General features: G+C 43.8%; 1 long non-coding RNA gene across 20 annotated transcripts in view; it reads left to right on the top strand.

Moving 5' to 3' along the window:
- LOC103350379 (uncharacterized) overlaps window positions 1-27447 on the top strand; it is a 547263-nt gene that overhangs the window by 263874 nt on the left and 255942 nt on the right. For 3 of the 20 annotated variants that reach the window (XR_011388266.1, XR_011388269.1, XR_011388265.1), the window contains one exon: window positions 3277-3381. The exons of 15 other annotated variants lie outside the window; for them this stretch is intronic. This is a non-coding gene — a long non-coding RNA (uncharacterized lncRNA). Of the gene's footprint in view, window positions 1-3276; window positions 3382-12406; window positions 25487-27447 lie in introns of those variants that run through there. 2 more of the 20 variants (XR_011388270.1, XR_011388262.1) reach the window with 2 other exon arrangements.

Raw genomic sequence — 27447 nt, 5'->3', positions numbered from 1 at the left:
TGAGACTTGGGTAACAGCTTGGGAGAGCAGCTCTTTGAATTGAGCGGTGGAGAATCACGACTAACAGGCTCAGCTCTGGCCTTGGTCTCCAGTCTGAGTCCCAGCTCTGGCGCTGAATCATCACCAGGTGCTCGTTCTTACAGGAGGCTTGTCTTCAGGCTCGTCTTTGGACTCTTGGGACCCTGAAGATCACAGGTTCGCACTGAGTCATTCTTGTAGGAACCTATTTCTTTCCTTGTGTAAATGGCATAGATGGCAAACATGGCCGTGGTTCTTTGTAGCTCCGCCTGTGAGCAGACAGAGTATATTTTGCTGCACTGGGCTGGCCTTGTGATTTGCTTTGCTAACAGAGTGCGATGGAAAAGGCTGTGTGCCAGTTTCTTGCTTAATCCTCAGGAAGCCTTTCTGTTTCCACTTGCTGTTCTCACAAGTGAAGAAGCCTCAACTCTCCTGCTGCAGGGTGAAGAAATGGTGTAGAGAGAGAATCAAATCGCAGACTTGTGAGCCAGCCAGACCATGCCTCATCTGTGCTAGGGTTTCCCCTAGGTCGCCCCCGTTCAATGTGTGAAGAGTGACTGTTTTAAAATTATTCTATATTCTTGAAAGTATCTAGCTGCACCTGTGTGAGATGTGATGCATGTGAAAGTGATTCCAGCATGAGTCAGCAGCCTGGTTACCACGCTTGATGAATGGTAGGGTTTAGAGCAGGACACTTGGCTTCGGGGGTGTTAGCTACCTTACCATGAAATGAAGAAATTGACCTGGGCCTCCAGGGTTGGCTTGAGTCTGATGTGTGTTCTTTCCAGCACCTCCTGCTGTGTGCAGTCACTTTCTAGGCGCTTCTAGACACTAGCCTCAGCAGCAGTTCTCTGCTGTAACAGAGAATAATTCTTATTTTCTAATTTATGTGTATTTAGCTTTAATTATGCCATTTACTCAGACCAGTAATTAACATTCATTATACAAAATACAGTATTCAGATATGAAAAACCATCACTTCTATCCCCATAATTCAGATATAAGCAGTGTTAGCATATTAACATTGCATTCTTATTATTGAATATATATGCACTCAAAAATAAAATTCTAATGTCCAAATTGTCCTATGGATTAGCTTTTTATCTATATGTGTATATATATATGTGTGTGTACCCACATACACACACATATATGTACACCTACTTATATGTTGAATGGCAATGCACAGAATCCTATGAGTACTCATAATTTCTTCCACTGCCCAACTATGGTAACACATCTGGGATATTGCCAATTTTCACTCTTATCAGAAAGAATGGGCCGGCGCCATGGCTCAGTTGGTTAATCCTCCACCTGCTGTGCTGGCATCCCATATGGGCGCTGGGTTCTAGTCCCGGTTGCCCCTCTGCTGTGGCCTGGGAGGGCAGTGGAGGATGGCCCAAAGTGCTTGGGCCCCAGCACCCACGTGGGAGACCTGGAAGAGGTACTTGGCTCCTGGTTTCAGATCAGTGCAGCGCTGGCCATAGCAGCCATTTGGGGAATAAACCAATGGAAGGAAGACCTTTCTCTCTCTCTCTCTCTCTCTCTCTCTCTCTCTCTCTCTCTCACTGTCTATAACTCTACCAGTCAAATAAATTTAAAAAAAAAAGAATGGAAGTCTATCCATTCATTTATTTTGGGAAATAAGTATTTGAAAAGTAGAGCACTGAGCTGTGCTTAGTGAGGACACTGTCCTAATGATGATAATAGATCTACAATTTTCTTCGCTACATTTTGAAAGCCTGTGTCGGTTGCAGTTTCCTAAGTTCATGTCTGAAGTGGGATGCTGAAAAGTTCCAGAGACAGTGGCAGTGTCTAGACCCCCTACTGAATCTAATTAAATTGAGGGTCTCAGGGGCCATCTTTGGATGCGCTTCTAGCAAAAGCCTGCAAAGATAGCATTTGTCTAGTATATTTGTTTATTGACCTAGTTAGAAAAGTGCAAGAGAACAAACCACTTTTAAAGGCCTGTCCTCATTAGCTTTAGATGACGAGAGATCCCCAAACTCTAAAACACATTCTGAGATCAATAAAATGAGCATCCAGAGAAATGAGCTGCTGTGTCGTTTCCAGGGAAGCAGCAGAACTGTGTTTTCGCTCCACAGGAAGATTTCAAAGTCCTTGAGAAACGATGTAGGCGGTAGCTTTCCTGGAGGGGAAGCCACACGTCTGAACCTACACAGTCCGAGTGATGTACACATTAAGCACATTTGCTTCACCAGTGGTTGCAAGTGGTCCCTTTTGCCCTCTGTATTATTTTTTTCTTGACTCCAAATTTTGCTCACTCTCCACTTACCGGGTTGAAGTTTTTAACACCTTGAGTGAGGCCTAACTTAAAATGTACACATTCTATTTTTTTTGCCTCTCTCTCCAAGTGTGAGTGCATCAAAGGCAACAAGCTGTATTATTTTTATTGGACTGCATCTGACACACAGGAATATAATATTTGTGACCGTTTGCTATGCTACTGGTATTGTGGTAAACAATTTTCATATGTGCAAGTTAATTAAGAGAGCTTCCTTGTGGTCCTCTTGCCTCCCATGGTTATCAGAGGGTTAGTGCCTCAGAGATCTCTGCAAGGCAAGAGAGAGAAAAAGAAAGTAGATGTTGCAGAGATCATCAGCACTTCCTGGCGATTCAGCCCATGCTTGGTGTCCTGGATGATGAAGTAAGAGAGTGGAGTGATCATAAGGCCAGGAAAGTGGGAGAGCCGGTTATGTGCCATCTCCCCAGTCTGCTACTGTTGAAGAAGAGTTAGGAATCTGGGTTCCTGATCGTTGGACCTTTAGTTTTTTTTTCTTTTTAAAACTTTTAAAAAGATTTATTCATTTATTTGAAAGGCAGAGTTAGAGAGAGAGAAAGAGAGAGAGGTCTTCCATCCACCAGTTCACTCCCCAGAAGGCCTCAACAGCTGGAGCTGGGCTGATTGGAAGCCAGGGGCCAGGAGCTTCTTCCAGGTCTCCCATGTGGGTGCAGGGGCCTGAGCACTTGGGCCATCTTCTACTGCTTTCCCAAGCCATCAGCAGAGAGCTGGATTGGAAGAGGAGCAGCCAGGACTTGAACCGGTGCCCATAGGGAATGCCACAGCACTGTCCCAGACCTTTGGTTTTACCATCAGGACAGGGTTAACCTCAGGTGAGTCACCCTGTTTGGGTGGCTGTGCTCCCAGAGAAGGCAAGGCCTAGGGGAGAGTCTGTGACATTTGCCTGGGGGGAGGGAACACCAGCTCTCTAACTTTCCAAATACTCTCTGCCCCAGGTGAAACCAGAAACAAGAGTTGCTGGATCTGAAGACACCGTTAAGACTGAGACTGGCAACTCAGTGTAGAGAATTGGTAAACTCTTGATACCTTGGCATCACTAGGTATTTATTTTTTATTAATATTTTTCCACTTATTTATGTAGCTTATTTGAAAGGCAGAGAGACATACAGAGAGACACAGAGAGAACCCCTATCCATTAGTTCATTTCCCAGATGGCCACGACATCTGGGGCTGAGCCTGGCTAAATCCAGGAGCTGGAAACTCAATTTGGGTCTCCAATGCGGACGGTTTGGACTCAAGTTCTTGAGCCATCACCTGCTGTCTCCCAGGGTGCACATTAGCAGGAAGCCGGAATGAGACCATAGTCAACACTTGGAGTCGGACTTTGTAGTATGGTATATGGGTACTCCAAGTGGTAGCTAATTGCTGCCCCAAACATCCATCCCTCAACTACTATCCTTAATCCTGGTTTATAGATTTTAATGCATCTTGTTGATGTTCAAGGCAAGATATTTGAATTCTACTGAAAATATTTGAAATGCCCCACATCAGACAACAACTAAATAGTCCCTTTGGTCACTGATATGCGTAGCACAGAGAGCCTGTCTGATCGAGAGCCACTGTAACCATCCTAGGGGTAAGTGAGGGTGGCCTGCGCTCATTGAACCCTATGAGAAGTCAGGCAAAGAGAAAGAAGTAGGACTTGCTCAGTCACTTTGAAAACACTGGGCACACTTCTCAAGATGTTTAAGAGAGCGCAGTGGAGCTGTCCTATGTCAGACAGAGCTGGATACTGCTGCCACTTGAGTGCACTTCCCCCTCACAGATTAGCAGCAGGGATTGGCTTCCTGCGGGGCAGCCCTCAGGAACTGCCAGGGGCTACCAGTCATGTCAGAAGAACTCTTTCTATCATAATAAGCTGCTTTAATCATGTTTTAGCTGTTCAAGGAAAACATTCTAAGAATCACTGAACCGAATCAGAGAAAAACTTGCTACAAATCTGAGAACTGCAGCCTTTGCTTCCTTTTCCTCAAATTCTCGAACCCAAACAGATCAACACTGCTTATGTGGAATAGCTTCGGGACACACAAGTAGACATCTGTCACCAAGCCCCACCTGTGATGTCCTCATGCAAGGGCCGAGGGCAGGGTGAAGATCCTCCATCTCTGAGTTCCTGTTGCTTTGAGCTCGTGCCTTTGTGGTGGACTTCTCATGTTGGAGGTGGTTGTTTTGTTGGTTCTGCCTGTGTTAGCCTGTGGGGTCCTGTAGGGCAAGGGTGGAGTGAAGATGTCTAATAATTACCTGTAGTGATAGGTTGTATCTTTAAGTCAGTCCATTCTAGGACACTAAGAGGTAGCATTACCCATAACCATCCTCCAGTTCAGAGTTGGTAAGGAGCTTGAGCAAGGGGGCAGTAGAGCAGAGATGGATGCAAAACCCCTTTTCCACACACCCAAGGCCCTGTTTGATGTCCTTTTGTTCTCCATGCTGGCTCAGTGTTTGCCTAGTTTCCTAGGCAGTGGGCCGGGAGGTGGAGTTCATTGCATCTCAGTTTCTAAGAGCAGGAGGTGGGGAGTGGGAAGACCTGTGTTGAAGTAGGAGCTTTGGTAGTGCAGGAAGTTGGAGGAGCTGTCAGTGAGGAGTAGGTTGTGAATGGAGCAAGGAATCATGAAAAGAGAGGATTGTGGAAACTCTGGGCTTGGCAACTCCAGTCTGAGAGGCTGATTGATTTTTCTGGATTAGCACTCCAGAACCAATCTTTAGGCACTGACGTGGAAATAAGGGAGGTGTTGGTAGACGTGACTGTAGGGCAGGGCTTGAGGGAGTTGATGACACGTGTAAGATGGTGGGTGAAGTGGTGGCGCCTGAGGTCTGGTCTTGACAGGGAGATGAGTGACAGCAGAAAGGCCTTGGGAGAGGGAGGAGAGAAATGGCTGCTGGAGTCTGAGGACTTCCCAGAGACTTAGGTATCAAAAGACTGGAGTAGCATGTTTCAGGATTTTAAAGTTGGGTTGTTGAGGTGATAAAGAGGTCCAGGCTGGGCAAGGGTGTGTGTGGCTGAAGGGACACTGAGGGGGATCCTTACAAGTGAGTCTCTCGGGGGCTGAGGAATCAGGCTCTTGCGTGGGTCATGCAGGTGGACGGCTAAGTCACCCCATGACTTCAGGGCGTACCCTCAACGAGGTGACGTGGTCTTCCTTGCAGAAAGAGGCCGACCAGAAAAGGGATGGGGGAAAATGACCTGAGTATATAAAAAAAAAGCAGAAGCAAATATTTTACGTGAAAACAGCATTGGAATGTAGGAGCACACCAATGACACTTGTACTGAGGTTGGGATGAAGGGGCGTGGAGGAAATAGACAGTGCGCCCCCCCCCCCCCCCCCCCGGGAGAGCAGAAAAATGATTGTGAGTTAGAGATGGGGAGGGTTTCACGGAGGCAAGAGGGAGAAGCAGCCTGAGTGGCGGGGGGTGGGGGTGGGGGTGGGGGTGTTTGTGCCTGCTTGGAATGGGGGGAGGTGAGGAGGATGACTGATGCTACAGGCAGGCACTGGGCTTTCCTGGGGCCAGGGACGCTGGGGAGGAGGGGTTGGAACTGATAAGCCCTCCAGGCTCTGGTCCAGAGGAGCCACTGAGGTGCTGCGGGAGGAAGGCATTTCACAGAGGAATTGGCGCAGGACAAAGGGAAGGTCGGAAGTGGGAGAGGGAAGATGGGAGAGGCAGGCACTGAAGTGCTGGTGCCAGGGGCTGGAGTAGCTAGAGAATGGGAGATACTGTGGGGGTGGGGCCGTTAGGGGAGACCCGCCTCTCTGTGGAAGCATCACCTCTGCAGCCTGGAAACCTAGGACCCGCCCACCACTGCTCTGCATGGTCTGCACTGGGAGATGAGCTGGGCCCTGAGCAGGCCCAGGACCAGGATATACCGTGGCCCCTGAGGTCTTTGTCTGCATCTGGCTGGGTCAGACCGCAACCATCCTCTAAGTGTGACACCCTCAGGCACTTGTAAAAATCTGGGGAGGCGCCTGGCTTGTGATGCAATGGGTTAAGCCACTGCCTGGGATGCTGGCATCCGCTATCTGGATACTGCTGCAAGTCCTGGCTGCTTTGCTTCTGATCTACCTCCCTGTTGATGAACCTGGGAAAGCAGTAGAAGATGGCCCAAATACGTGGGCCTCTGCCACCCATGTGGGAGACATGGATGGTATCCTGACCCATCCCTAGCCACTGTGGCTGGAAGTGCTCTCTCTGTCACTCTCTGTCTCTCCTTCTCTTTCTGTCATTCTGCCTTTCAAACAAATAAATCTTTACAAAAGTTAATTTATCTAAAAAAATTGAAGTTTTGTTTAAAAATTTAAAAGTAGAAGCATGGAATTAGAACATAAGTTTATTTTGGTGCAAAAATATTTGAAATCCATGCAGTTTTTTCATAATACACATTTCCCAGGAACTTTTTGAAGACTCCTAGTGTGTGGCTGAAGAAAGGTGCTGAAGGGACATCTTCAGCGTTGTAGCATAAAGGGTTAAGTCCTTACAATGCCGGCATCACATATGGGCAGTGGCTTGTGTCCCGGCTGCTCCACTTACGATTGAGCTCCCTGCTAATGTGCCTGGGAAAGCAGTGGAGAATGGCCCAAGTGCTTGCGCCGCTGCACCCATGTAAGAGACCCGGAAGAAGCTTCTGGCTCCCGGCTCCTGGCTTCGGCCTGGCTCCTGGCAATAGCCCTGGCTATTTGGGTAGCCAAATAGCTCTTTGGGTAGTGACCCAGTGATGGAAGCTCACTCTCTGTCTGGCTGTCTATCTCTCTCTCTCCCCCTCTTTCTCTGTAACTCTGCCTTTCAGATAAAATAAATAATTTTTTTTAAAGAAAGGTGCACTTGAGCAAACAAATGGTGTTGTGAAATGAGGAGCAAATTGATCAAAGCTGATCCACGAGAGACAGAGAAAGAGGAAGCAGAGGGCAGGACCAATGAGACTGAGTGAGAGATGGGAGAAAAGAGACCAGGGAGACACAGCTTCAAGGAGCTGCCTGCATCCAGCAGAGCTGTGCTGGGAGAGGTTTCGTGCCCAAGGGCCATGCACCATTTTCTGGGGGAAAGTAAGGGAGTAGGTGTCGCCTCTGCCTTCGAGCAATGACGATGCCCTCAGCAGGCTCCTTCCAGGGCTCAGTGTGAAGCACAGCCGTGCTAGGAAAAGGCCGCAATGTGGGATGTCTGAGTCTAGAACTCCAACCACCCGTCTGCGTTTCTGATGCAAAATCATGCGAAAACGTGGCCTTCCCCTTCTCTTAAAGTTAGCCCATTGCTGTTATCCATTCTAAAATCCATGCTAGAGGCCCCGAATCACATTTCTGAGTTTGCCGAAATAAAAAACACGCAGTATGCACATGTATATGTACTCATAAATATGTATACGTGCAGACACATAAATACAGAGGATGCACTTGCTTCACAACCATGACATTCCTCTGCTTCACTTACGTCAGCAACACAATTAGAGTCCAAAATAAGAAAGCTCTATGCATCTATTTGAATGATTTTCATAGGCTCGAAAATCTCACATAGGGTATATTTTCAAATGTGCTCATTCATGTAATTAAATTTGCAAGTTATCTTTTCTCCTGTGTGATTTCAAGCTGAACTTTTGTGTTGCTATGTGGGTCCTTTCATAATTGTTTTTTTAAAAAGTTTTATTTGTTTGAAAGTCAAAGTTACATGGAGAGAGGGAGAAAGAGAGAGAGAGAGAGAGACAGAGAGAGAGTCTTCCATTTGCTGGTTCACTCCCCAATTGGCCGCAACGGCCAGAGCTGTGCTGATCTGAAGTCAGGAGCCAGGAGCTTCTTTTGGGTCTCCCACGTGGGTGCAGGGGCCCAAGAACTTGGGCCATCTTCCATGGTTTTCCCAGCTCATAGCAGAGAGCTGGATCGGAATTAGAGCAGCCAGGACTAGAAGTGGTGCCCATATGGGATGCTGACACTGCAGGCAGTGGCTTTAACCGCTATGCCACAGTGCCAACCCCTTTCATGATTGTTAAAAACAACACAGAAGCCTTACCATTCAGTTGTTGAATTGCTTCAAAATCTTGTACATAGATGACACTTCATTAGTAAAAACTGAATATGAAGTTTATGGTGCCACAAACTGCTCTTCTGAGTTCTGTGTAAAGAAATGGCAGAGGTTTGTGCCTAATCCTCGAGAACAGGACTTTAAAATCCAGAACTGGACTCTGAAATGGCATGTTCCCCTGTCTCTGCTGGCTGTGCTAGGGCTGCTGCCACACTCATCTCCAGGAAACTTTCTTTAACATGTTCTTTCCACTTGGCATGGTACCAGGGACAGAGTAAAATATGTTAGCTCTTCTACATAAGCTCCAACTTACCCACTTCATGGGTCCCCGTGCTCTATAGGTCTTGCCTTCATACTTTAATAAAGATTTAGAGTAAAAATATTAAAGGTTTTCTTTACAAAAGTTACTGCCTCATTATTTGGAAAAACTGAGTACAAAAATATACCTAGGCACCTGGCTGACATTCATAAATTTAACCTTGTTTTTTGTTTTAAATGTATTTTCAAATATAAGACAAAAAGGAGACTGATAAAATGGAAGTCCTCTCTGGACTAAGCCCCTCCATGCTATGCCTATCGTATGCGTCTTCCTGCCTGAGTTACTTTGTCGGTTTGGCCTGTTGATCCAGATGCACTTGGCTATTTCTTCCTTGGTGCCATCATGCTTTAATTCCTTTGCCTTTATTATAAGTTTTGATATTTTGATATTCCTGTTTTATTGTTGCGTTTCTTAGCATGAATTGATATTCCCGGACAACTCTGTCTTATGACCTTTAGAATCTGTGATATTAAATGCATAGACAAATTCGGGGAGAATTTATGTCTTTATATTACTGAATCATTTAATTCATGAATGCAGCATGTTTCTCCATTTATTCATGAATTTTCATTTATTATTTAACTCCTATGGTAATACCTGGCAGTTTCTCCATAAAGGTCATGTATCTTATGCTTCATTTATTAGATTGTTCCAAAGTATTTTGTGTTTCTTACTCTTACTATGAATGGGAACTTTAAAAATTTACATTTGATCTTTATTGATGGATAGGAATGTTACTAATTTTTATAAATCAGCACTCACCTACTAACCTATTTCTGGCTTCTCATACTTTATGTAGGCAAATACAACACTGGACACAATTAGTCTGCCTTATTCATTCTAATTCTTGGTCTTCCTACTCTCTTCAAATCACTGGTTCCATTCTTTCAAATTGTGCTGTTTTCTGATTTTTAAGTTTAATGACTCCTATATATTTATGTCTGGTGACTATTGATAACGCATGTATTATTTTTGTGTTGAGCTCATTTTCAACAGGATTCCCTTTCTGCAGAGATCTGAATGTGATTTTCGGCTAGTAGAGATATCTCTGTGGATATTTTCTTAGTTACTTCTCCTCTAGTCTTTCTAGTTTATAAATTCTAGACATGTTTATCCTTCAGTATCTTTGTGCTCTTCTATCAGAAAAGTATTGGGGGTTTTGAGTTCCTTCTATCCTGGTCTACCATTGTAGTAGTCAGCTCTTTGTTGTTACACTGGAATACTTTCCCAGACTGTAGCAGAGAGCTGGATCAGAAGTAGAGCAGTTGGGACACAAACGGGTGCCCATGTGGGATGCCAGCCCTGCAGGTGGCGGCTTTACTGGCTATGCCACAGCGCTGGCCCCCAGAACTGTCTTCTGAGGTCATGCCCCCAATCACCTCGGAAGTCCCACTGGATCCTCCCCCTAAGCACTGTAACTCCTAGCAACATTAACAGTAAACACTGGCATTCAAACACTGAGCATCTGCGTGACTTTGGGCGCCATGTCCTACGTAAACCACAGCAGCCATCGTCCAAAGGCTCTCTGCTTTGTTTCTGCTGCTTCTGCTTCCGCCCTTGTTCCAGGGCCCTCACCCATCTCTGGGTCCCATCTGTGGCTGATCATGTGACTTTTAACGGGAACATTCTGCCCTAGCTCTCAATTATGAAAAGAGCATAGGTTGCCATTGATCCGGAGAGTCATATCCCGACTGCTTCCCCTTGGATACTTATTTTTTTATTTGCTTTCTTTTTTTTTTTTTTTTTTTTTTTAATAAAAACAACCTCTAAGTGTTTATGCCTGATTTCATTACTCTTTAAGGACCATAACCATGGGATTTTTTTTGGTTAGTTTTAAAATGTGTATTTACTGATTTTTCATCTACTTGAAAGATACTGAGTCAGGGAGAGGGAGAAGGAGAGAGAGAGAAGAGAGAGGGAATTTTCCATCCAACGTCTCACTCACAATGTCTGCAACAGCCAGGGCTGGATCAGGCAGAAGATTGGAGCCTCAGCCTCTCTCCAGGTCTCCCATGTGGGTGGCAGAGGCCCAAGCACTTGCGCCATCACCTGCTGACTTCCCGGATGCATCAGAGGAAGCTGGATCTGAAGCAGAGTAGCCAGGACCCTAATCTGCCTCTGATTTGAGACGAAAGTGTCCCAAGGACAGGCTTAACTCCCTGTGCCACAATAACTCTACCCCCATCACATAATTTTAGTTTTACTAACAACTGAAACGCTATCGCTCTAAATTTCCGTCACTTGCAAATTAGATTTTCTTAATTTTGAGTTGTAAAACATATTTTAACAAGTGAGTGTGGGTGTTCTGTTTGGAGAAAGATGATCACCAAACATCAGTTCTTTTTATGTATTTGTTTCTTTAAGGAAAAACATTAAAAAGCCTAAACAGCATACTAGAGTTTGTACATAATTTGACTCAACAGCTCATGCAGACAGTCGAGGTACAAAGTCATGGATTGATGGCATTCAGTTGCTGGGAGGAGACTTCATGATTGAATTGTTGTGGCTTTGTAGGGAGAGACGTGGACATGGAGAATGAATATGATCCTTGTCTCTGTTTCCTGGCTTGCCCTTATCAGGGGCCAGACCAATGGGGCTGCCAGATCTTGGGCTGTGAATCCCCAAAACTGAGGGAAAGTAAACCTTTTCATTTATAAGTTAGCTTCCCTCAGGAAATTTAGTTACAGTGATGAAAAGCTAATAAAGAATGACAATTGGTATGAGGTTAATAAAGTGTGTAGTGTTTGAGGTGACTTAAAAACTTATTTTCCCAAGAAAGTGGTGTATGTCCTCTAAAATTTTATTCATATAACTATTCTTCAAAGTTTATACAGAAGGAAATAATTGACTGTAAATTTTAAGTTAATGGAATTTCCCTCTCTTTATAAGGAAATATAACACTCATACAGAGAAGGGATTGTGCATTTGATTGGACAGAGTCCTTCAGGGGAAGATAGCTACTTTTTATTTATTTATTTATTTGAAAGATAGAGTTATAGACAGTGAGAGAGAGACAGAGAGAAAGGTCTTCCTTCGTTGGTTCATCCCCAAATGACCGCTACGGCAAGAACTGCGCCAATCCAAAGCCAGGAACCAGGTGTTTCCTCCTGGTCTCCCATGTGAGTGCAGGGCCCAAGCACTTGGGCCATCCTCCACTGCCTTCCTGGGCCACAGCAGAGAGCTGGACTGGAAGAGGAGCAATCAGGACTAGAACCCGGCGCCCATATGGGATGCCAGTGCTGCAGGCGGAGGAATAACCAAGTGAGCCACGGCGCCGGCCCCAAGATGGCTCCTTTTGTAAATATAAACCTATGCTGCAAGCGTTATTATCATTATTACTTGGAATATGAATTCCCAGTGTTTGAAATTTGCTTTAATGAATTTACTGAGGATGGATTATAAAATCTGAGATGAAGATACATGGTGGAGGTACTGACTTTAGATTTGAAGGAAAAACACAGTAGCTAGGAAGAACCTTTTGAAGCTGAGAACTTTGGCATTTCAAGTTCTTTTGTGCATGATGCTTTCTAATTTAACAGAAAATGAGTGTTGCTCCTCTTTTACCAAAATATAAGGGGCAGGGCCTCATGCTCTTTCAGTCCTATCTCTCTCAGAAATGGGAACACAGAAAGAATCGGTCTGTGTCCATCTGTGCTAGGAAAGCTCTGGAGCGAGCTTGGCCAGCCACTTCCCAGCATCGGGAAGGAGTCTCAGGTGGGCTCTCAAAGGCTTCATTTCCATTCCAGCTCCGGGAGTTCAAGCAAACATCTCCCACGGTTTGAGATCTGTTAAAATCCTGCGAGTCCAGGTGACTACCGCCTAGCGACGTGGTATCAAGACTGGTTGCAACTGGGCTTTCCTGTCAATACAGAGGCATTTTGCATTAGTGTCAAGTGATTTGGAAAAAAAAAAAGGAGGTAGGCAAAAGTATTAATTTCTTCATCAGGATCAGCATGTTCTGTTTGTCCATAATTAAAGGAATGAGTCACTGCTTGGATTGTGTGGCCATAGAGAAGGGGAACGGAGGGTGTGGGTGCTGGAGTCAGGTGGATGTGACTTCAACTTACCAGGCCTGAGACTCCACTTCACTACAGATGAGTGAGGGAGTAGAAGCTGTCCTTGCTGTGTCCTCATTAGCATTGAAAACAACACATAGCACACTGCCCATCAAGGAAGATCAGTTGTGTTTATATTTTTCCTGGTATTCCCAGAGACAAAAGCAACCTAGCAAATGTGTGTGTGTGTGTGTGTGTGTGTAGACAAAAAAAAAAAAAAGAAAAGCAATCCTCACTCTCCAGCACCAGTAGCCACTGAAGTCAGTAGATTGCAGTCCTGTAGTAATGTTGTCCAAAAAGAAAAGCATCTGCCTCTAGAAACAACATTATTGCTTAATATAATTGAAAAAACTTGCTGCAGATAATGTGGGTCTGAGCATTACAGTTCACTTCTCTGTGAGTGAAGGGAGAAACCAAAATTATCAGTTTGTTTTGGGAATTGAAAAAAAAAAATTGTTTTTAAAAAGCCCAACAGCAGAAACGAGTGTTGAATAAGAGTATTATAATCTTTCTCCTTTGGTGGAGGTAGGGAAGGAAAAGGAAAAGACCACAATATTTAAATACCTGATGCATGATTTATTGTGCAGGGCTACTTTTGCAGGCTGTTGTAATAGCAAAGGGGATGCGAAGGGAAGAGCCAATTCAGATGAACGTGAAGCCTTGATTAATCTCAGAATCAGTCCCCTGAGAAAAAGATCCATGAAGTCCATGGTTTCTCCCTCAACAATGATAGGAAGGTGTGGCCATTCAAAAGCCTTACAGAATTGATTATAAAAGAATTAGAAATCCATTTCCTCGTTAGATAAAGTCATTGTAAAGGCTAACAGTATCACCAGTATGAGTGATCCATGGTCTGGAATTGGAACACCCTGCAGCAGGACTTCAGAGGGCTTCTCGAAGAGCTACAGTTTGACCAGTGCTGTACACTGGTTATATGCAGTAACATATATAACATATCGGCGATTCAGAAAAAGTTGGTCGGTAATTACTCTCCCTTTGATGCATTGCATGAGTGATAGCAGGGTTCTGAAGCAAGGAACACTTGTTGAGTATCTGATGTGTGACAGGCCTTGTCTTAGGTTCTGGGCATTTGGCAATAAACCAAGTCCCTGTGCTCTGGACGTCACATTCTAGCCGGCGAGAACAGACTAAACAAGGAATCAGCCACTAAGCTCCGTGACTATATGGAAATCAGGCAGTGCGGTGGAGAATGGTGGACAGTGAGAGTGACTTTAACCAGGGCAGGCAGAGAAGGCCGCTGGAAGGAGGTGGGCTCTCTCCGGGGAGGAGGGGAGTGGGAAGTAGGAAGAAGAGGAAGTGAGTGAGAGACCTTCAGACCAGGACACGCCTGACTTGTGTGGCACTGGGAGGAGGCTAGCACAGTTGGAGCGTGTCAGAAGTGGAGAGAGAGAAGGGAGTTGAGTCAGGGAGAACAGTGTCCACCAGTCTTAGCAGCACCCAGAGACCACATCTGGGCTTGAAGGGTGAAGCTTGCTGGGGGGCTTTGAAAGATTTTATGTATGATTCCTTCCAATAATAATGTTCCTTACTCGACTTGCAGGGGAGAAACATGATTAATTGTGTACAGTTCATAGTGATGAATTCTTTGCTTTTCCAAATCACCCTTTTTTCCCAAAGTATTATATTGTAGCCCACGGAGGCCAAGGTGACCAAGGTCATAAAGTGTGTTGTGTTACACATCTCTAGCAGGTCTATGTCCCATCACAGAGTGGCTGCCCTAGGAGTGGGCTCCCTTGCACTAGGGCCGAGTCATCCTGCTGTGCTTAGCTGTAGAACCCTTTCCTAATTTGTAAAGGAACTTGTCCTTATGGAGGCAGAAACAGCAGTGTCCATAACATTTGCAGCCGTTTCACATTTCCAGTGCAAATTGTCCTTACAATATGACCATTTTAAAACATGAAAATATGAATAGTAGCAATTGTCCAACTGCTATTACTGTTACTATACAGTAACTGTACCAAATGCCAGGGCCATGACAAAGAAGATATATTTTTAAAAATTTCTCTCTTAGGAAAAAATAAGCATTGGGTGTTAGCTGAGAGCAAGAGTAGTGTTGGAAAACAATTTGATAAGCCATTTCAAGAGTTATGTGTTTAGTCCTTTGACCTACGAATTTCACTCCTGGGCATGTAAAAAAGAAATTAAAGTGTAAAAAATACTTACATGTGAATATATCATTTATGACACTATCTATAATACATGCAAATAAAACAAAATTGAATATCCCCAAACAAGGGCAAATGGTAGATTACCCGTGAAACAGGCTGTTGATGAATTATTGTGCTGACATTTAAATTAATCCTTACGAAAATGACAGAGCTTCATGAAAAATTGCCCCACAATAACATTTAAGTGTAAAGCAGCATGGGAAAGAATGAAGCTCACTTTAACATCACTTTAAAAATTATTCCAACACATTTAAAAAGGCTAGTAATAAGCAAAAAAACAAAATTGTTAAAACAGGCAGTTTGCACCTGTGTTGACATTTCAAGACTTTTAATATTTGGCTTGAATTTTACTTTTATAGTAAATAAAGCACATTTAAAAAAATAATTTGTTTGGAGACCGGTTTTCATCTTGGAGATTGAAAATGACAAGTAATTAGGTCTAAGTTCTGTGTACTGATCACTGTGCTCTGAGCTGGGGTGGGGGAGAGGAGATTACAGGTGAGGGAATGTGGGGGCTTGCTCAGAAGCAGGGATGGAAGCTGAGCAGGTTTGTACTTCTGATCGGTGCCTCCCCCCCCACCATGCCCAGGGAAACATCCCTTCCCCGAGTGCACAAGGGAGATGCTGTGGGGACCCGGGGCTGTGGTTTGGCCTGAAGTAAAAAACCTTCTGTCTGCTGCCTTTGGGGGAAAGAGAACTCAGTGCTGGAAGCATTGTCAGAGCCAACTGAGAGGCCATGGGAGAGGTTTGTTTGTCCAGCATAGAGGTACCAAAAATAATTGCACTTGCTCTCTTTATCCAGTGCACAGTTATCAGCCCCAGTGGGATGAATGATTAAAAACAGCAAAAATAAAATCCCTAAATGCACTGAATGCCTCACTCGCAATCATCAGCAGATGTAACTTCGTAATGATCTTCCCGGTGGAACATCCACCAGAACACACACATACCCCGTATTTTCTAACAACGCTGGTAATAAAGGGTGTTGGTCAGCAATGGGTTAGCTTCTTGTAAACATCTCCTGAAGGAATTGAGGAATGTTAAAGCACCCTCATTCTGAAGCATCTTTAAATGAGCAACTTGTCAAGGCAAAGGAAAATGAGAAAGGGATTTTATTTTGCCCCACTCCTGCCGTACATCCTGGCATTCCTAGCTCAGGGTCCATGCTGCTGCGCAGGTGTCCTGAACCAGTCCCATCCATGCTCCCCAAACAGCATTTCATTCTTCTCCATGCTCCCCCTGACCCAACAGTCCTGCTGTTTAATATGCATCTCAGAGATGCAGTTATTGGAAGTGCAATGCAACCCAGGCTATAAAGGAAAAGGACAGACCAGCGCAACCCGGGGAGACAGGAAATTAGCAGCCGCTGGCCGGGGATGGTGACAGGATGCTCATTGGAATGACATCAAAAGGGCATTTTGTCTATTCTGTATTGTTTCTTACCCACGACTTAAATAATTATCTCAACATCAAGGAACTGTCCAAGAGCCAGAGGGCATGGAAGAGAAGCCTTGGTCCAGCAGAGCTGCCAAAGACTAGTTCTGCCTGCGGGGTACATTGGTCTGCGGTGGCAGCCAACCACGTGGCCTCGCCTTGTTATAGGAGACAGTGGCTCTGACCACACCCGGACACTGGTGGACACACAGACTCATACTCCGCCACGTGCTGGAGAGTGCACCTGCTCAGTGCTCTCTTTGTTCATGCCAAGGACACAGGTGCACAGAGTCAGCACGAGGCTTAGGGAGGGGGTCTCTTACACACCCAAGGGAATGAGCTCCCCAGACATGCAGAGGAAAGTGGACCTGTGAAAACGATTATTTTTTGAAGCAAAATTTCCATTACAAGTTTAGTCTTCTAAAACATTGCCTGACTCACACAGTCTAATTACATTATTTGAGAGTTGTCCAAATCTTAGAAGAAAGTCATGAAGTCTGTTTCATACATGGTCAACAACTTTACTCAATTTCTTCCATACAAATAGCTGCATATTTTCACTTTTTGTCCATATTTGAGTACAAGTTATAGAGAAGTTTCTTGTTTTGCTTAATAGCCTTTATAAAATGGTGTTTCTTACATTTGAGGAAATAGTATGTTTCAAGTAGTTGCAATTCTTCAACCAAAGACCATTCACTTATCCATTGAAGAAATAAGTGTTGGGGCCGGCGCTGTGGTGTAGCATGTAAAGCCTCTGCCTGCAGTGCCAGCATCCCACATGGGCACCAGTTCAAGACCCGGCTGCTCCACTTCCAATCCAGCTCTTTGCTATGGCCTGGAAAAGCAGTACAAGATGGTCCAAGTGCTTGGGCCCTTGCACCCATGTGGGAGACCTGGAGGAAGCTTCTGGGTCCTGGCTTCGGATGGGCTCAGCTCTGGCCATTGCGACCATCAGGGGAGTAAACCAATGGAGGGAAGACCTCTTACTCTTTCTGCTTCTGCCTTTCTGTAATTCTGCCTTTCAAATAAATAAATAAATATTTAAAAAGAACAAAAGGAAGTGTTAATGACCTGCTAGGTGTCTGACGTTGTCCTCAGTTTGAGAATAGAGGAGGGGAAAGATAATTAAGTCTCTACCATCATAAATTACCTACTAATGATTGAAAACTGTTATTAACATCTGTTTGATTTTATGCTACATATTATTTATATGGTATTTTGCTGACTAGCCTAGTGGCCATAAAACATCTATATGTGGAAGAAAGATGGAAATAAACTATTCTCAGAAATGTGATGGTAATGAGCTTCTGTGCCAGTGTTCTGGGAAAAGGACAGGGTTATGAAAAAACCCTAACTGATCATCTGGCAGATGGCAGGTGTCTTGGGAAAAAAACAACCGGAGATGAAGATAGTGGAGTAGGGCAAACTCTGGGAAAGGAACAAGTCAACAATCTTGGGTTTGGTAATTTACCCACAAGGTGGTGCATCTTGGTAACACATACATATCTCCTGTTTTAATTCTGAGCTCACACTCATCTTCTCACTGTGACCTTAGCCTACCTTCACACCAACAAGCCAAGACCCAAGGTCATTGTTGTGTCTAAAAATGAACTCTTCTCCACCTCTGGTGATTGTACTGTTCTTCATGTGTGGTAAGATGGTGCTTAAGAACTCAGGGCCTTTTTAAATATTCCATTGCCACACTCTTTCACCGTACTTTTCTCCAAGTGGGAGGGCTTAGATGGTGAGCGGGGTACAATGCACGCTCAGGAGGAAACAATGGAGAGTTGGTGGCCCAGACCGAAGGCGAAGGGGTGCTCTCCGAAGGGGCTTCCTTGACTGTGAACTGCTCCTGGGAGGCCTACAGCTCCTCCCAGAAGCCACGAAGGCCAAGGAGGAGGGAAGCAACAGAGGTTTTGAAGGCTTGTACAGCAAAAGAAACCTTTGCCTTTTCTACGGGGACCAAGCCTCAGATGCAAGAGTCAAAGTCGGCTGTGTGCTGCTGTGCTCTGGGCGACACAGTGAGAGGAGCTGCAGGGGGAGCCGAGCACAAAGTCCTGAGCAGCAGCGAGGGGCCTGGCGCTGTGTCTGCCTCCGTGACACACTCCAGCTTGGGGACGTGCTTGCCGCTCACCACCAACCCCAGCACTCCCAGGGTGGAAGTCATTCAAAAGGAACATTTGGAGAGTATTCACTCTGTGTTCTCAGCAGCATCAGGTAACATGGTTTACGAAGTTGGAGATTAGGAGGAGAAAGCTACAAATAAAAGTTCAAGAATCAGAATGACTCACTTTGTATAGGTAATGCCTTTAACACACAAAGAGAGATGGATTTTCTGTCCAGAATTCCATACCTAATCACAAAGGCAGTTTTATACATGTGAAACCTCAACCAATGAACCTTCCACGTGCCACTTCTGAGGAGCAGGGCAGTGCATGGAACAGAGAAGCAAGAATACCTCGTGCTTGTGACGCCCTGGGTGGGATTAAGGCGGTATCTTCCCGCGTCTCTCCATCTACCGTTGTTTGTCTTTGAACTTTATATGCATTGGATGTAACATGCCACACTGTTGCTGTGGATTCATTCCTGAGAGGAGGAGCGCGGTGGGGGCAAGAGGTGCGGAGTCACCACACAGACCCCCGGGGGTTGGGTGAAAGCAGGCCAGAGGAGAGCGGCCCACAGACTCATTTATTTCAGTTGGTACAGCGGTTTATATAGCCAAGACAGCCAATCCAGTCAAGGGGTGGTGTATGCCCTAACCAATCACAGCCTGTTGCCAGGCAGGCTCCATTGCTAGGTGGGTTTCAAAGCCATTCCTGAGTAACTGACGCTCGCTTGCCAGTGGCCATCTTGGCATGGCCTTCTCATTCCACCACACCACACCTATCTTTGTGTACTGCTTCCTGCACAATAGCTTTCTGAGAGTTCAGTTTTCAAAAAGAGGAGGAGAAAACATTTTGGTCTCTGCAAAAAAGCTCCACCCTCTTTGGCTCAGCAATTCCTTGCCTAGAAGAGTTTCTCTTGGACTTCCCGCATCAGTATATGGACATGGATATGTTGGGCTTGACATCGAACTAGTGAAAAACTGGCAGCAGCCCAATGTTTATCACTAAGTGATTGATGGAATAATTCCACATAATGGAATTCTCTGTAACAAGGAGCAAAGAAGGAGGTTCACTGACATGGGCTGAGATGGCGAAATGCACACTGTTTATCAAGAAGGGAGAAACAAGAGTTGAAGAGCAGTAAGTGAAACGTGCTGGAAATATTTCATAGGCCCCGCGAGCTTCATTCTGCTCTCAGCCTTGAGGGCTGAACTGTTCAGACTACAGCCAACATCTTTGCCTTTTGCTTCTAGTTGAGCTCTGATGGGGACTAGGGAGGGGAGCAGGGGGAGGAGTGGAAAGCAGAGTTTTAGCCCCCGACTCATCTTGCTGTAGGTTGTCTGGATCTCTTGGCCCGGGCTCCTGTAGGTGCCCTCTCTGTCTTCAGTGTCGTAGCCACTCCAACTCCCGCCCGCCGCCCAGGTTAAAGCCCTTAGGGATTGCTTTTCCCTTGCATTCATGCTGCCACGACTCTACACCTAATTCAGTTAAACTCCCCTCTCTTTATTTCACCCAAAGAGCGGTGATTCAGGCTAAAGCCCTAACTGATACATGTAATTCGACGTTATTTTTACAAAAGCAATTTCTGTATAGAATGAGTTGTCTGGAAAGATGAAAACAAACTGCAAATCGGGGTAAACTATAGAAAGTGGGTTCAGAAGAAGAAGGAAACCAGAGCTTTCACACTATCTATGCCTATGTTATTTGAATGTTTATGAGGGGAGTAGTCATTTATGTAAATAAATTGCCACTTTATTATAACAAGCTACTCATTTAAGTAGCAAAACAAATGAAACCAAATCAGCTTTTAGACTTCTGATCAGTAGCCCTGATATTTCTGAACCAGAATCTGCTTCCTGAGGAAACGCTTGTTTATTCTGACTTATTTCATATCAATGGATTTGCATCACATTATGAATTAATTAAAACACATTTTACAAAGCATTTCTTGGTGTCTTAGTAAATAAAAGGAGTAACTGTACAATGTAGAAATTTATTCAGAATTCCCCAATGAGGTTTTAAGAATAGACCTGGTGTATCCCATGATTTAAAGTTTTTCTTATACTACATAAATATTAGGCTCCTTGAGATTTTAGTAACCAGTACTTTCACTCTACTTTCTGGCCAGTATTTTTAGCATATTCCATTACAGCATGATATCTGAGATTGAAAAGTTATTTTCATGTTGTGCCTATACTTAATTGATGGGTTTCAGTTCTCCATGCAGACATTTCATTTTGTGTCAAGACTTTGGAATCAGAGGTTTTGCTACTTCAAAATATAGCACTCCTTTGGGAACTGAGGTCACTATTGTAAAGCCAAGTGGGACACAAGCTCAAGTTATTTTTCCATAAAATCCACGGCCTACGAGAATATGTTTTTTGACTTCCAGAATTTAGCTCTCATGAAATCAACCCATGCAGCAAATCAGGCATTTTAATTAGGTTTTCTGTTGAAGGCAAATTCACCTGATAAAATGGCTGTGTTACTCCTGTGAAATACTTTGTGCTAGAGTCTGCCCCATCCCCACATTTCCCGAGACACACGTCCGCATCCATTGGCGGGACATGATGGGAGGGCACAGCACCCGACCCGACCGGGGCATATGTTTGGGACCCAGGAAGAGACATGCAGATGTAAAAGAATATAAAACAACAATGCCTTAACATGTCTCGTTCAGTCCTTGGTAATTTAACAAACGTGTGCCACTTCTGACCTGAGGGGTAGCGAGACCTTGCCTTTGAGCAGCACAAAATCTGGCTGAAGGAACAAGTGAGCCCTAGAGGACAAGTCTCTGAACAGGAGGAGTGCAGAGACGCCCTTGAAGGAGAAGTACTTGCTCCAGACCCCTTCAGGTTGATTTCAAAAGATTTGTCTGTAGTGTTTACTGCACAAGCCTAAGCAAGGACAAGTACCAAGCACTTTAACCCTCCTTAAGATGATGGCTTTTGTTTATGTAAAAGCTGGATTTATTTTTTTTAAACTTTTACTTAATACATATAAATTTTTAAAGTACAACTTTTGGATTATAGCAGCTTTTCCCCCCATAACCTCCCTCCCACTTGCAACCATCGCATCTCCTACTTCTCCCATCCCATTCTTCATCAAGATTCATTTTCAATTAACTTTCTATACAGAAGATCAACTTGGTATATACTAAGATTTCGACAGTTTGCACCCACAGATACACAAAGTATAATGTACTGTTTGAGTAGTAGTTTTACCGTTAATTCGCATAGTACAACACATTAAGGACAGAGATCCCACATGGGGAGCAAGTGTACAGTGACTTCTGTTGTTGATTTAACAATTGACACTCTTATTTATGACATCAGTAATCACCCGAGGCTCCTGTCATGAGCTGCCAAGGCCTCTTGAGTTCACAAACTCTGACCTTATTAAAAGCTGAATTTAAACATTAACTGAAAAGAAAACCACACATTCAAATGCATGAAATGTGCAACAGTGATTGAAGGTGGTAGGAGACAGGGCTTTGCAGAAGGCACCTCACCTCCTGCAGAATGTACCTGGGCCACCCTTCCATCGTGGAGTGTTCTTCAGGCCGGAGTTCCTGCATTCTGGTGAGCTGGATAGGACGCAGTTCTCACACAACATGTCTCTACTGCGAGTGCCGTGGGCCCTGCCCTCCACTGTGCCCGTTCAGCATTCGCCTCCATATGGCTTGAAAGCATCTCCGAGGCATTAAGTCTGCCCATATTCTATCACTGTTAAGACTCTGATCAAACATAAATTTAGGCACAGAAAGTGCATGGGATTGTTAGGGTCAAACGTAGTCCAAAGGGAAAAAAAAAAAAAGTGAACGTTGACCAAGGCTTATCCAACACAGCCTAACATATTGAGATTTTTAAGGGTTGAGTTCCCGGTAAGGAATGTTTAAGGAATATTACCTACAGAATATAAATTAAAATATAGTAATAGAACTTGGAATAAGGTACATATGAGAACAATGTGAGTAGGTCTGTTTGATTAAGATACTGAAAATCTGAGTGAACTGTTGGAGATGTTTTCATAAAGTTTAATTACTGTTTAAAAAAGACAGTTATTTGAAAGGCAGAGCGGCAGAGGGAGGGGGAGAAACAGAGTAAACAGGAAAGATCTTCTGTCCTCTGATTCACTCCTCAAATAACCACAATGACTGTGCTGGGCCAAGAGCCAGGACCCCCATCCTGCTCTCCCAAATGGACGGTAGGAGCCCAAGTACTTGGACCACTGCTCTGCCTTCCCAGGTACATCAGCAGAGAACTGGGCTGGCAGCGGGGTAGCTGGGACTAAAACCAGCGCTCCAATATGGGGTGCCAGTATCTCAGGTGGGGGCTTACACTACTGGGCCATGATGTTGAACCACACTAACTGCTGTTCAAACTTCATTGTCACAGAACACTCTTAGGTGGCTTTAAAGAAGAAAAGTGTTCTTTTGTGGACATTTAATGTTGGAAATATTCCGTTTTCCCCATGCATTGCATCTGTTCTGAAATACTGCCCTGTGGATGCCACCCTGTTCATACATGCAAGCTCTGTGCACCCCTTGAGAGTGGAATCACAGTTTGTTAGGCTTCCATTTTTCCAGTTTCTCACAAAAAGTGGCTGGATTGCTATTTCCATTAGGCCTCAGCAGGTCTCTGAGACCACAGGTTAAAACTCATTAAGGTTCCGGAACACAAATGCTTAGTTTCTTGTTTCTTAATTGCCAATTTCAACTTCTTTACTGCCAGTTACCTGGCGCCCGCATTTCATTTCCAGCATGGCCCTCTGGGGCACCTCTTTTCCAACCACTGGGATATCCCTAAGCAAGAAATGTTGTCACATAAAGGAAAAGCATATATAATCCGACAAATGACTTGCACAACCTAGCATAAAAAAACTTGCTGTGCCTAATTGTGCTTACTTGAAAAAAAATAATAGCAAACAGCTATATAAACTATCAATGTTTTAAAGTAATGAACTGGAGCTGACTCATGTATACATTTAAATACCAGTATCTGGACATATGTATATATGCCTACATGCTGATTCCAATATCAAGGAAATCAGTAACAAGTTTAACAAAGTGACTCTTGACAGGATTTGTGTTGATTGGTGATATGGATTCTTCATCTCCCTCCCCCCGCCCTTTTTTTTAGATTTCATTTATTTACTTGAGAGGTAGAGTTACTGACAGAGAGAGGGTGAGGCAGAAAGAAAGGTCTTCCATCTGCTGGTTCACTCCCCAAATGGCTGCAAAGGGCAGAGCTAGGGTGACCTGAAGCCAGGAGCCAGGAGCATCTTCCAGGTGTCCTATGTGGGTGAAGCACTTGGACCATCTTCCACTGCTTTCCCAGGTCATTAGCAGAGAGCTGGATCAGAAGAGGAGCAGCAGAGCTATAGAGAGTGGGAGAGACAGAGAGAAACCTTCTATCCACTGGTTCATTCCCCAAATGGCCACAATGGCCAGGGCTGGGCCAGGCCAGAGAGGAGCAAGGAGCTTCATCTGGGTCTCCCATGGGAGTTCAGGGGTCCAAGCACTTGGGCCATCTTCTGCTTTCCCAGGCATATTATCAGGAAGCTGGATCAGGGTAGAGCAGTTGGGACTCGAACCAGTGCCCAGCTTAGCCCACTGAATCACAATGATGGCCACAAAATATTTAAACAGTCAGTCAACCTGTATTAATGTTACTGCAGAGAGGTATAAGAATCATGCTGACAACACTGTAGCGCTTGCATGGAAATGTGTGCATGGGATGTGTCTGGGACCAGCTCCGCCCCTACTCCCGGCCCTGTGCTTGCGCCTGATCACATGTGTCTTAGTCTGTTTTGTGTTGCTATTACAAAAGGAATAGATTTTATTTCCTCCATGGTTCTGGAGGTTGGGAAATGCAAGGGCATAGTGCTGGCATCTCGTCTGCACCTGCATGGCTATGGTGAAGGCCTTCCTGCTACATCGTAACATTTCTGAGGGCATCACATGGCAAGATGGAGCAAGCCTGCTATCCTATGCTCTCTCCCTCTTGTCAAGCCACTAGCGTCACCTACATGTCCTCATGTAATCCTGACTCCCTGCAAAGGCTCACCTCCACATCTGCTAACACAGGAATCTGAGTTCCTGACACATTCAAAGTGTAGCGTCATGTCTCATGACTTCCTCTTGTGGTCTCAGGGCCCCAGGTGGAGTGAGGTGCCCGCGGTCACACAGATGCTGCGAGCTCGTTCACCCAGGAGACGGGCTCCGTTTCTCAATCCTTCACGATGCCATGTAGCTCCGATCAAGAACTTCCACTCTGCATCTTTCCCAGCTCTTGGTTAACAAACTCTCAGCAAACTGGGAGTGAGGTGCCCTTCCTATGTTGACCCATCCCACTCTGCTTGTACCATCATCAGGACACCTGCTGTCTTGCACCTGCTCATTTCCCTCTCGCATAACTATCGTCTCCTATCTGCCCATTCTCTCATGTCCCCATCTGTAAATCTTCCTGGGCAGAGCGAGGAGGGAGCACCCTCAGCTCCTCCACTGCTAGCCCAAGTTTGGCACAGTATCGGTGCTCAGTGACCATTCGTTGAATGATGAAAGCTCCCAGGACTAGATGCCAACACCATATTTCCTTCTTCATTCCTTCTAGTGTTTGATGTCGGGAGGACTGAAGCTCTTTGCTCTTCGATGTTAGCAATTTCCTTTGATTAGCCATCTTTGCTTATGTTTAGAGCACAAACTTAGGTTCTGAGGTCTTCTGATATGTTTTATTTCTCTCAGTGACTACAGCCCATGTGGCCCAAGCACTCTGGTCCCTTGGGCAGATCAGAACAGTAAGAGCCCCTGTTGGGTTAGTGCTGTGGCGTAGTAGGCTAAGCCTCCTCCTGCAGTGCCAGCATCCCATATAACATAAAAAATATGTTACCACTGGCAAAAATAGTCTTCAAACAGTACTTTATAGTTTGTGTGTCTGTGTGGGTGCAAACTGTTGAAATCTTTACTTAGTATAGAGTTGATCTGTATATAAAGATAATTAAAAATGAATCTTAATGAAGAATGGGATGGGAGAGGGAGTAGGAGACAGGCTGGTTTGTGGGTGGGAGGGTGGTTATGGGGGGGAAACCGCTATATCCAAAAGTTGTACTTTCAAAACTTATATTTATTAAATAAAAGTTTTCTAAAAAATATGTTATCACAAAAAATTAAGAGGGAAAGGGAAGAAGGAGGAGAGAGGGACGGAAGAAGGAAAGAATTATTATGTCCTTAGAATCGTATTTGTGAATTGCATGGAATCTATTATCTTTATATTAATAAACAGAAAATGTAAAAATAAGGAAAACTGAAAAGGGAGATTTATGGATATGTTGAGTTTCAGATGATATTGTTAGTGATAATTTTAACTTTGATTTGCTTCTTGGAAATCTCTATAGGCCTATATATTGATGTGGTCTTCTTTTTAAGAGTTGCATAGAATTCTGTTGAATGGCTGTGCTGTTTTAAAAACTATTATTATTAATGTGCATTTGGGTTGTTTTTGACATTTTTTAAAATTAGAAACCATGTGGTAGCAAAGATCTTTATCTCAGTGTATTATTTTTGCTATTCAATTGGTACTGAATTTTAAGAGTGGGATTACTGGGTAATAAGAATTAAATATTTGTTTTATTTGTAAAGATGCCCTTGGAAGCTTTCCATTGCTGTCCCTCTTCTTTGAAATAATTTAAACATTGATCATGAGTGGCTTCTAGGGCTCAAAAAATATCAAGGCTTACTCTTTATGGAAGACCAATCTTTCGGTTTTTCCTGCAGGGTTCGGCTTTCTACGTTTCTTGGAAAGCCACACGTTCAACCAACAATTCAAAATTAATTATATTAAAATACTTTATATTTTAAATTAACACTGCTGTTTGTATCTGTATCTGTATCTGTATTGGTATCTATTATCTATCTATCTATCCATATCTATATTTTTAATATTTTCTTGATAGCTGCTCAATGACAAACCTGAGGTTTAGAGCAATATACTTGTGCTCTCACCAAGTAGGAGGGCTAGGAAGTGGTAGATTCTAGATCCCAATGCGGGTGGTGTGAGTGCAGGATTTGTTCATAACCTTTGCACACTGCTGCTTCCAAGGGAGCAGTCTTATTTTTACATCCATCTTTATATTTGTTTCCCACATATCAGAAACCTAGGGAAGTGCATGACTTATCCCATTGTTTTGCAGAATTTTCTCAATATTTTTCAGTATCCAATATTTTTGCTCTAAGTGAGTATTTCAGTGACATGTTATTTGGCACATAAAATTTGACATTTATCTCTTTGCTAAAGATTTATACTTTTTTCATTATAAAATATTTACTTTTTAAAATCTTATTTAATATTTTTTGCCCTGAATTATATTTATTCATACAAACATTGCCACTCCCATTTAAAAGTATTTTTTTGATCTGGTATTTATTTCTAGGTTTTATGTGCTCCTAAATTTGAGCTTCTAAGTGATCAGTGTTGATTCCCTTATCTGAAACTCTCCTTTAAATCTTTAGATTTTGTTACCTATGTTTAAGCTTTTTGCCTTTTAAGCCTTTTTGCTTTTGCTCTACTTTTACTTGCTCAGCTGTTCGACATCTATTTGTCCCAGTTACCAGGAAATTTTACATACATTAAAATCTTATGTGTTAATTTTCTATTTCTATCCATTCAAATATAGTCTATGTCAAGGGTCCTAATAGCCTAGAATTGCACAGAATTAATACAGAAATTCTAAACCTCTTTCCATAAGCCTTCCCTTTCCATGAATAACCCTGTGCATAGTTATGTCTGCTTGTCCAGCCCCTTCCTTGCACTTTGCTGATGTGATTCACGCATTTATATAATATCTATTATATGCTACTTATTATATTATACTTATTTTGCAAAGCTGTACTTTGGTCAGTTAGCAAATGTTTCCTGACTAGATAATATTTCCATTTTAATAAATTATGTCTATCACATTCTTTTTGAGACAGAAAATTAACCACATGGATATGCATAATTAATTT

Source organism: Oryctolagus cuniculus, chromosome 4 (assembly GCF_964237555.1).
Source record: "Oryctolagus cuniculus chromosome 4, mOryCun1.1, whole genome shotgun sequence".
NCBI classification, from domain to species: domain Eukaryota; kingdom Metazoa; phylum Chordata; class Mammalia; order Lagomorpha; family Leporidae; genus Oryctolagus; species Oryctolagus cuniculus.
The sequence above is the reverse complement of the archived record's forward strand: the minus strand, read 5'-3'. Positions and strand labels throughout refer to the sequence as shown.